The following is an 11,333-nucleotide window of genomic DNA, read 5'->3' on the forward strand; positions in this document are numbered from 1 at the left end:
GTTAAACAATCACCAAGCCACCTATTTTTGGAAACCAATCAAACAGCTTCTCAGTCCACTTTTAAAGGAAATCTACTGTGAGAGAGATGTGGGACATTTGGGGAGGATCATTGTTGGTTTTAGCCAGAAGTTAACGACAAATCATCCCACTACAAACCCGTGGGACAGAATGAGGTGTATTGGTGCATTTATGAAAGCCAACGGATCATTTCGCTGTTAGTTTGGTGAAATACAAAAGAATGCTGAGACTGACCCTGGGTGCAAGTGCATATACCTTTTACGGCTTTTCCTATTTTTTTCGTCATCAAACCTTAAGAGGGGGCAGGGACATGGAGTCAAGGAAAGGAGAATTACACAGCCAACAGCAACCAGACATCCAAAAGAGCAAAAACATTTGATTAGATAAGATAAATGTCATGTGGATAGAAAACACATCAAGGAAAAAAACAGCAAACATGAGCTCAATCGTCATCCATATCAGCAAAGGTTAACACTTGTTGAAATGTTACAAAGAACTCAGGTGCACAAGGCTGTACTATTCTCTAAATTTGTATAATATAAAAGAACATGTTTAGATATTTGTATTTTGTTGCATTTGGACCTCTACCTCCATCAGAATATATACAGTGTAAGTAAGACAATATTTCACCTAAATCCTGTCTGGTATTTTTAGAGCTTTGAACGAAGATTAATTGTACACAATTTTAAGTGAGTCAGACACAGTGGCCTCGCAGGAACAGCAGAACGTTGCTGTAGCACCACCTACAGATGAAATGTAACCACATTCTGCAGGACCAGTCAGAGCTGATACTGCGTATGCACAAAACATTACTAGAATACCTGCTAGTTTTTGGAAACCAGTTAAAGGAAAAACATGAAGGCACGTCAAAAGGAGTTACTTTTGTTTTGTGAATTGTTTAATTATAATTTGTACCATGTCCCATGGTGGGGATTGGATGAAATCTGTAGAAAGGAAGAAATGGAAGGTGATCTCTACCGATGTGGTTCTTTTTATTTACTAATTCAAGTGAGAAGCCATGTATTGCCCCACTGCACAGCTGCAAAATCTGCAATTCATATGGAAATAAAAACATAAGACATGGAACTGCTTACTCAAGCGTTCATTGAACACCTTTTATTATTAAAACCAGAGCGTCAAATCACCACATTTCTGACATGGCCTTGGATTTATATTTGTTAGCTTGCAGACACCTTAATATTTTGTCTTTTGACAGGACCTTTGTCTTGAACATTGCTGACGTGTTTGAGTGGAGCATACTTACTGTTTGATACAATCTGGTATGGACACGTACTCCATTGGAACCAGTTCTGCAAGATCTGTCAAGCTGAACACATACTTGATTTTCTGACTAAATTTGGTGCTGTGAAAAGAAGCAAGAAATCGAAATGTTACCGGAGAAGATCTTCATTTCATTATCCAGAGGAGGGCAGTGTGGAAACACAAGAACAACAAAGCACATTAGGCAGCAGCAGTCTGCTGGTGGGTTGCCACGAAAGCCAAGAAGGGGATTGAGGTGTGTGTGTGTGTGTGTGTGTGTGTGTGTGTGTGTGTGTGTGTTTGTGCGCGTGTGCGCTCAAACGCCTATGCAGGGGTCTGGGAGAGGAAGTGTGTCCATCTGATGAATGGACATGAGCCTGAACTATATGCTAATTGCAGTGTCATTAATTTTTGCTCGGGACAATCTTAGGTGTAAAATAAAACACCAAGACTTTAATGTAAATGATCTGAATTCATTTTGTGTGTGCAGATGCACAGTGTGGACACAATTAATGGAACTTTATGACAATCAGATTAAATCATCAAAAAATGTTTAGAGCAAAAACATGGAACACAACAGAAGGGTTGAGTTCACTTTCAATTAATAATGAATTCATTGCTACAGTTGTTTATATTTTAAATTCAACTATAATAATTATTATCAATGATGGTATTTATCAATATATCTTGATCATAACATTTTCCGACAACCCCTGAAGGCATCATATGTATCTTTATATGTATACGTAGTTACACCATAAGGAAGAGAACCTTAATTATTCGTCTTCCTCGGCTGACATCGAAACATTTGCTCGACAGTCCGGGATCTTTCGCTAAGAAATGGCCCCCAAAACCGCAACAAATTTGATTAAAGGCGTATTGGCGGACCTGTCACAGGACAACTTTGAGAAGTTCCGCGACGAGCTTTTGGACTGTGAAGAAGAGCCGCGGGTCGAACACAACCAGGTGGAGGGTAGACGACATAGTAGTCGCTGATGTCTTGGTTTCAACTTTTAACCTGCAGTGGTTGTAGAGTTATTGAGAGAGATCGGCTGCCACAAGAAAGCAGAACAGCTCGGTAAATATCTCACGGCTTCATGGTTTTGATGTGGAATGAGAGTAGAATCTATATTTGGTTTAAGATCGTTAAACCCTTAAAAGTGTGCTGGTAGATAATTAAGCGACAAATGACCACGTTTAATTGGAAAGGTGATAATTTTGCAGCATAGTCTATTTTCTACAATATTAAATAACATGTGTGCATGCACATGTAGGTCCAGTCAACGCTTATTTCCAGCTTAATACAGCAAAATGGCACAGCTGCTAAATAGAACCCTTTTCACGGCAGACATTTTGATTTGTCATAGTAGGAAAAGCACAGGTGTTATTGTTATTAATTGTATTCATTATATTAAGTGCCCCTGTAAGCTTTTCCAGTGTGCACAGTGTGCACACTGGAACAGTAAACTCTAAACTATATCTGGACTATACTGCGACTGAGTTCTATCGCCTCAAGTTCTCCCACACAACTTCCTTTCTCCGTTCTCTACACTGGCTCCCTGTAAGATCTCGCATCCAGTTTAAGACTCTGGTGCTAGCCTACAGGGCAGTGAAAGGAACAGCTCCTTCTTATCTCCAGGCCATGGTCAAGCCCTACACCCCCGCCCGACCACTTCGCTCTGCTGCCTCGGGGCGATTGGTTGCCCCGTCGCTCAGAGGTCTCTGCGCCCGATCGACCCGGTCACGGCTGTTTTCTGTCCTGGCCCCACAGTGGTGGAATGAACTTCCCACTGACGTCAGGACAGCAGACTCGCTGCCCATCTTTCGGCGCAGGCTGAAAACTCACCTCTTCAGGAAGTACTACCTGGAGCCTTCCACTTAGCACTTATTGTATTCATACTAGTTTGTTGCACTTATTGTACTCATTAGTTTGTTGCACTTATTAGGGCCCGAGCCACCGACAACGTCGGGCCAGCGAAGGCCCTATTGAAATTCTAAGGGGTATTATTAGGGCCCGAGCCACCGACAACGTCGGGCCAGCGAAGGCCCTATTGAAATTGTATGGGTTATTATTATTAGGGCCCGAGCCACCGACAACGTCGGGCCAGCGAAGGCCCTATTGAGTTTCTAAGGGGTTTTATTAGGGCCCGAGCCACCGACAACGTCGGGCCAGCGAAGGCCCTATTGAAATTCTATGAGGTATTATTATTAGGGCCCGAGCCACCGACAACGTCGGGCCAGCGAAGGCCCTATTGAAATTCTATGGGGTATTATTAGGGCCCGAGCCACCGACAACGTCGGGCCAGCGAAGGCCCTATTGAGTTTCTAAGGGGTTTTATTAGGGCCCGAGCCACCGACAACGTCGGGCCAGCGAAGGCCCTATTGAAATTCTATGGGGTATTATTATTATTAGGGCCCGAGCCACCGACAACGTCGGGCCAGCGAAGGCCCTATTGAAATTCTATGGGGTATTATTATTATGGCCCGAGCACCGACGTAGTCGGAGCGGAGGACCTATTGTTATTCTAATGTTTTTTATTATTATTATTATTATTAGGGCCCGAGCACTGACGTAGTCGGAGCGGAGGACCTATTGTTATTCTAATGTTTTTTATTATTAGGGCCCGAGCACTGACGTAGTCGGAGCGGAGGACCTATTGTTATTCTAATGTTTTTTATTATTATTATTATTATTAGGGCCCGAGCACCGACGTAGTCGGAGCGGAGGACCTATTGTTATTCTAATGTTTTTTATTATTATTATTATTATTATTATTATTAGGGCCCGAGCACCGACGTAGTCGGAGCGGAGGACCTATTGTTATTCTAATGTTTTTTATTAGGGCCCGAGCACCGACGTAGTCGGAGTGGAGGACCTATTGTTATTCTAATGTTTTTTATTATTATTATTATTATTATTATTATTATTATTATTATTATTATTATTATTATTATCGTACCAGTTTCATCGCAAAAAGGAGGTGCTTGGGATACTGGGAATCTTTTGAAATTTGGCACAAAATTCAATCGTGGTGAAAATTCCAGTATTATTGGGGTGTCCAGCTGCGGCATGACATTTTGGCTTGATAGCGCCCCCTACAGAGTAGCCCCAACTTTGGGTTTCACCTAGCTGTATGAAATTTGGTAGGTATGTGGAACGTGATGGGACGTACAAAAAAGTCAAAAGGAGATATATCCTAAACCAAACAGGAAGTCGGCCATTTTGAATTTTATGACGTTTTTGGACCGTTTCAAGGCACCGTACTTTAACGAACTCCTCCAAGAGATTAAACTCGATTGCCTTCAGATTTGGTCAGTATGCTCTTGAGACCTTGGCAGTGAAACGATACTCAAAGATCAAAAAGTTATCGAACTATGTGTCCGTGGCATGGCGGCAAAAAAACACCATTCGCCATGAAACAGGAAGTTGTTGTAACTCGGCTGTACATTGCCTAATCTGCTCCAAATTTCTCAGATGTCATAACATCCTGACCCTGAACACATGTATATGACAATTTAGAATCATAGTAATAGCGCCACCTAGTGGCAACTGGAAGTTGTACGTTTTGTACTTTGACATCCTGCTCCTCACAGATTATTCCGATCCCTCTAAAGTTTTGTCAGAAAAGCCTTAAGATGTTGATAATGCTTCATTGTGAAGATCGTAAGAAGTTGTCGAAGGGCAGCGACGTGGCGGCTCGGCGAACTTCGATCCTTCGCCATGAACGAATAAACTGATGTAACTCGACTCCGCATCATCAGATCTTTACCAGATTTCACATTTTGATTAAACTCCAGGCCTGAAGACATCTGCAAGCCAATTTTGAATCATAGTCATAGCGCCACCTACTGGCAACAGTAAGTTAAAGTCTTTATACTTTGGCTTGTTTCTCTTAGTTGGAAAATCAGATCAACATCAAATTTGTTCCACACAAATGTAAGAAGTTCATAATGCCAGTTCTCTAAGCTTTTGATGTTTCGTCGAACGACGTTGCCGTGGTAACGCAGTCTTCGGCGTGAAAAACGATGGTCATTTGGAGAGGTTAAAAAGCTCGAAACACAAGCAAAGTTGACACACAGATCACAAGGCCAAAATGTAGTTCTATAATATGATTTTATTCAATCAGAGTGTTAAATCGGCTCAATAGCGCCCCCTACAAAATTTCGACAAAGCAGCCCTCGCAGTACGTTTCACATAGATTAACAAAATTTGGTAGGCACATGTATCACATGTGGACTTAAATAAAAGTCTATTGGGGCCATGCCCTAAACCCAACCGGAAGTCAGCCATTTTGAATTTAGTCTGAATTTCTAGTGTTGTTTTTTCAATTTCCAGGCGCTCTACTTTAACGAACTCCTCCCAGGGAACTAATCAGATCAACTTAGAATTTGGTCAGAACAATCTAAAGACCTTTGTGATTAAAAGTTACTCAAAGCTTGTTGTTTCGTGAAATGCCGTTGCCGTGGCGACGCATTCCTCGCCATGAAAAACAAAGGTGTTTTTGAGGGGCTAAAAATACTCAAAACAAAATCAAACTTGTCACACACATTTAAAATCCTGAATGTAGTTATCTGATGTAATTTTAATGCTTCAGAGTGGCAACTCGGCTCGATAGCGCCCCCTACAATATTTCGACGATGCAGCCCTCGCAGTACGTTTCACCTAGATGTATGAAATTAAGTAAGCAGGTGTATCACATGTAGACTTAAAAAAAAGTCTTAGGGTCCATGCTCTAAACCCAACCGGAAGTCAGCCATTTCTAATTTTGTATGAATTTGTCGTGTATTTTTCCCATTTCCAGGTGCTGTACTACGAACTAGTCCTAGGTAATTAATCAGATCAGCTTAGAATTTGGTCAGAACAATCTAAAGACCTTTGTGATTAAAAGTTTAGAATTCATCAAACATGGACTTGGTGTAGCGGCCATTTTACATGGTTCGCCATCATCCATCAAGCTGTTGTAACTCAACTGTACTTTGTCAAAACTGTCCCAAAGTTGACATGCTTGATTACCGTCATGATTTTAGGACATCTGCATGCCAATATTAACTCATAGTCATAGCGCCACCTACTGGCAACCACGGATGTAAGCAGGATTCTATAATTACAGCGGCCCGAACACTGAACTTAATTAAAGGGTTTGTGGACACACCATGAGAAAAAGACTTCTCTGATCTAAATATGTGCAAACTAAGATGCTTGGAGAGCAAAAGTTAGACAACAGTGGTTCTCAAACCATGTCAGTGGTCATTAGTATAAATGATCAGTCCAGAGCTTCTACTCGAGAATCAGAATAAATGTTGCAATGAATGCTTCACACTACAATCTAAAGTTACAGAAGAGCTTAAAATGAAAACAGTGTTAAATTAAAGTGTTCAAGTAAAAGCAAATTACACTACTGTTCTGTTAACTTTCATGTGAGTCCAAATACAATCAGCAGGACACTGCAGCCAGTAAACTGACAAGTCTGTTATGTTACAAACACTGAAGCGCATTCACGCACATTCATTTTCTTAATGATCTTAACAGGCTTCCATTTATGATTGCATCGGAGTAAACTCAAAACATTTGAGGCATAATGCCTGGCAACATGATCTTGCTACGCTGCTGGTCGACGCAGAAATATCATCTAACTCGTGCACGCAGTGTATGATGGTCACAGAAATGCATGACCGCGTCAACCAGAGTCCTGCCAGTATCCTCGACGTGCGCGTAGTTGCGAGGGCCCGATCAATGCTGCTTGCAGCTTTAATTATTATTATTATCGTACCAGTTTTATCGCAAAAAGGAGGTGCTTGGGATACTGGGAATCTTTTGAAATTTGGCACAAAATTCAATCGTGGTGAAAATTCCAGTATTATTGGGGTGTCCAGCTGCGGCATGACATTTTGGCTCGATAGCGCCCCCTACAGAGTAGCCCCAACTTTGGGTTTCACCTAGCTGTATGAAATTTGGTAGGTATGTGGAACGTGATGGGACGTACAAAAAAGTCAAAAGGAGGTATATCCTAAACCAAACAGGAAGTCGGCCATTTTGAATTTTATGACGTAAAATGACGTCTGCGAATTTCGATCCTTCGCCGTTAACAAATAAACTGATGTAACTCGACTCCGCATCATCAGACCTTTATTAGATTTCCCATGTTTGATGAGTCTGTGGTCCTGAAGACATCTACAGAACAATTTTGTGTAATAGTCATAGCGCCACCTACTGGTAACAGGAAGTAAAAGTCTCTATACTTTGGCATGTTTCTCTTAGTAGATAAATCTGATGAACATCAAATTAGTTCCACACAAATATAAGAAGTTCATAATGCCAGTTCATGAAGCTTTTGATGTTTCGTCAAACGCCGTTGCCGTGGCGACGCAGTCTTCGGCGTGAAAAACGAAGATGCTTTTGAGGGGCTAAAAATGCTTGAAACATAAGCAAACTTGGCACACAGATTTAAAGCCAAAAGTTTAGTTACATGTTATGGTTCTATTGCTCTAGAGTGGAGAGTAAGCTCAATAGCGCCCCCTACAATATTTCGACAAAGCAGCCCTCGCAGTACGTTAGACCTAGATGTATGAAATTTGGTAGGAATATGTATCACATGTGGACTTAAATAAAAGTATCTTGGGGCCATGCCCTAAACCCAACCGGAAGTCAGCCATTTTGAATTTTGTATGAATTTCTAGTGTCGTTTTTTCAATTTCCAGGCGCTCTACTTTAACGAACTCCTCCTAGGGAATTAATCAAATCAACTTCAAATTTGGTCAGTACAATCTAAAGATCTTTGTCATGAAAAGTTACTCAAAGGTTGTTGTTTCGTGAAAGGCCGTTGCCGTGGCGACGCATTCTTCGCCACAAAAAACAAAAGTGTTTTTGAGGGGCTAAAAATGCTCAAAACGTAACCAAACTTGTCAAACACATTTAAAATCCTGAATGTAGTTATCTGATGTGATTTTAATGCTTCAGAGCGGCAAGTTGGCTCGATAGCGCCCCCTACAATTTTTTGACGATGCAGCCCTCGCAGTACGTTTCACCTAGCTGTATAAAATATGGTAAGCAGATGTATCACATGTAGACTTAACAAAAAGTCTTAGGGGTTCATGCTCTAAACCCAACCGGAAGTCAGCCATTTTGAATTTTGTATGAATTTCTTCTGTTTTTTTCCATTTCCATGTGCTGTACTCCTAGGGAATTAATCCGATCAACTTAGAATTTGGTCAGAACAATCTAAAGACCGTAGCGATTAAAAGTTACTAAAAGCTTGAGGTTTCATCAAACAACATGGACTTGGTGTAGCGGCCATTTTACATGGTTCGCCATCATCCACCAAGCTGTTGTAACTCAACTGTACTTTGACAAAACTGTCCGAAACTTGACATGCTTGATTACCGTCATGATTTTAGGACTTTTGCATGCCAATATGAACTCATAGTCATAGCACCACCTACTGGCAACCACAGAAGTAAGCAGGATTCTTTAATTACAGCAGCCCAAACACTGAATTTATTTAAAGGGTTCGTGGGCACACCATGAGAAAAAGACTTCTCTGATCTCAATATGTGCAAACTAAGATGCATGGAGAGCAAAAGTTAGACAACAGTGGTTCTCAAACCATGTCAGTGGGCATTAGTATAAATGATCTGTCCAGAACTTCTACATGAAAATCACGTTAAATATTACCATGAATGCTTCACACTACAATCTAAAGTTATAGAAGAGCTTAAAATGAAAACAGTGTTAAATTAAAGTGTTAAAGTAAAAGCAAATGACAATACTGTTCTGTTAACTTTCATGTAAGAAAGTCAGCAGGACACTGCAGGGAGTTGAACCCCATCCCAGTAAACTGACGGTCTGTTATTTTATAAACACTGAAACACATTCACACATATTCATTCAGTGTGGCTTTGTGGCACAAGGCAGTAATACTGCCTGTGCCAAAGCACACTGACTGTAATCCTGCGGGCTTATTGTTGGTATGCTGATTCAGCATTCCAAGTATTGTTATCCTAATCTTTATTCTTCAACTATTTCTTCCGTACGTATTTTGGCACTTAATAACTTCAGCATCTTTTCAGCTACAGAAACCGTTCAAATATGAAAATGTTCAGCTTTTTCAGGAGAGGGGTGCTATGTCTTTTTATGTTTCTAATCTTTCAACTTTTTTAATTATTAAGCATTTTGCAATTTTTTTTTGAATGGGATGTCTATGGAGAAACTTTTCAAATCCTCTTAAACTTGTTCAACTTTCAGATCATTCTACTTCCTCATACTTTCAGCTACAGACACCATTTAAACTTTCAAATGTTAAGAAAACCCTGATCAATGATTGTATGTTATAATCATTTTGATATCTTTTATACTTTTTGAGCTGTAGCAATTTTGCTTTTATGTGTTTTTCAGTCCTTTTCTGCTTTTATAATGGGTGTGTATTGCGCAGCTTAGAGTGCGTGATGTCATCGCTAGAGTGAAGAGAAGCCTGAGATTCCTGTGAAAAAAATATTTGTCTTTTGCGACTGACTCCTCAATTTTCACTCTACATGCATAATTTTTGGATGGAAACGTAGCTAATCTTGTCCTTGTCGTAGACATATGACTGTGGAATCTCACAGATTTACACATTTGGCACAAAAGCCTTTACTTGAGAGGAAAACCAACTTTCTCCTCCATAGACCCCAATGTTAAAACGTACTTCAAAAAAGTCTTACACAGACAACCGTACCCCATTTCTAAATCGCCATTGAAGCCACCTTTTTTTTACACTACAGACACAATTTTCACATGATCTGTTCTTCAAGTCATCCTCCCTCTCCAGTATTAATATTGGAGCAATAGGGGCTATGATTATGGGGTTTTGGGGGTTTTGTTTGACAGGTGTTTCCCAGTCTTTTCTCATGAAAAGGCAGCCAGGCTCACAGGTGTTCGTACTTGAGCTAATTACTGATGTTTATAAACACACAGACTCACAGACACAAGCCTCACTCTATCTCTCTGTGTCTCTCTCTCTCTGCGTGTGTATCTCTCTCTCTGTGTGTCTCTCTATCTCTCTGTGTGTGTCTCTCTCTCTCTCTGCGTGTGTATCTCTCTCCCTGTGTGTCTCTCTATCTCTCTGTGTGTCTCTCTCTCTCTGCGTGTGTATCTCTTATACAGTCATTCAGGTATTAGAGACTTTTAGAAGACCCCCCCACACACTCACACACACACACACACCATTTTAAAATACAAGCCCCACCGAATGAATTCCAACTGAAATGCTTTTGATGAAGCCTGTCATTTAATAACCTGTTTGTGTTTATCTAACATTATGATTCAGTCACCTCTCCTCCTGTCTAACCCACCCAGCCCCACCCTTTCAAAATAAAAGCCCCATGGATTAACTGTATTTAAACATTAAGCTTAAAATGAGGCTTTTTTGTTGAAATAATTAATGCTCTTACTAATACTACGACAACTACTACCGCTGCTAATATTTCTACTATTACTACTACTGCTACTAATACTACTACTACAACTTCTATTACAACTTTTGCTCTTGCGACTATTACCACTACTACTACTGCTATTATTACTACCACTACTGCTAATACGACCAGTACTACTATTACTTATACTACAACTGCTACTACTACTACTACTACTGCTGCTATTCATGCTACTGCCAGTACTAATACTACTACAGCTATTAGTATGAATGCTACTAGTATTTCTACTACTGCTATTACTGCTACATGAAATACTCCCATTACTATTACTAATACTACTACTTCTTCTACTACTACTACTGTTATATTAAATACAACAACCACTGCTACAGCTATTACTACGACTACTTCTACTACTTCTTTGAATTACTAATACTTCTACGACTAATAATACTTCTATTACAACTACAACTTCTACTACTACTATAAATATCTCTAATGCTACTAATACTTCTACTTCAAACAATACTTCTACTACAACTTCTACAAATATCACTACTGCTGACATTTTTTAAGCCACAGAAACCATTCGAATATCAAAATGTTCAGCTCTTTCAGGAGAGAGTGATATGACTTTTCATAT

The sequence above is a fragment of the Cebidichthys violaceus genome, unplaced genomic scaffold (genome assembly GCF_023349555.1).
Source record: "Cebidichthys violaceus isolate CVI_PGR_0920_01 unplaced genomic scaffold, fCebVio1.0.p SCAF_3, whole genome shotgun sequence".
Taxonomy (NCBI): domain Eukaryota; kingdom Metazoa; phylum Chordata; class Actinopteri; order Perciformes; family Stichaeidae; genus Cebidichthys; species Cebidichthys violaceus.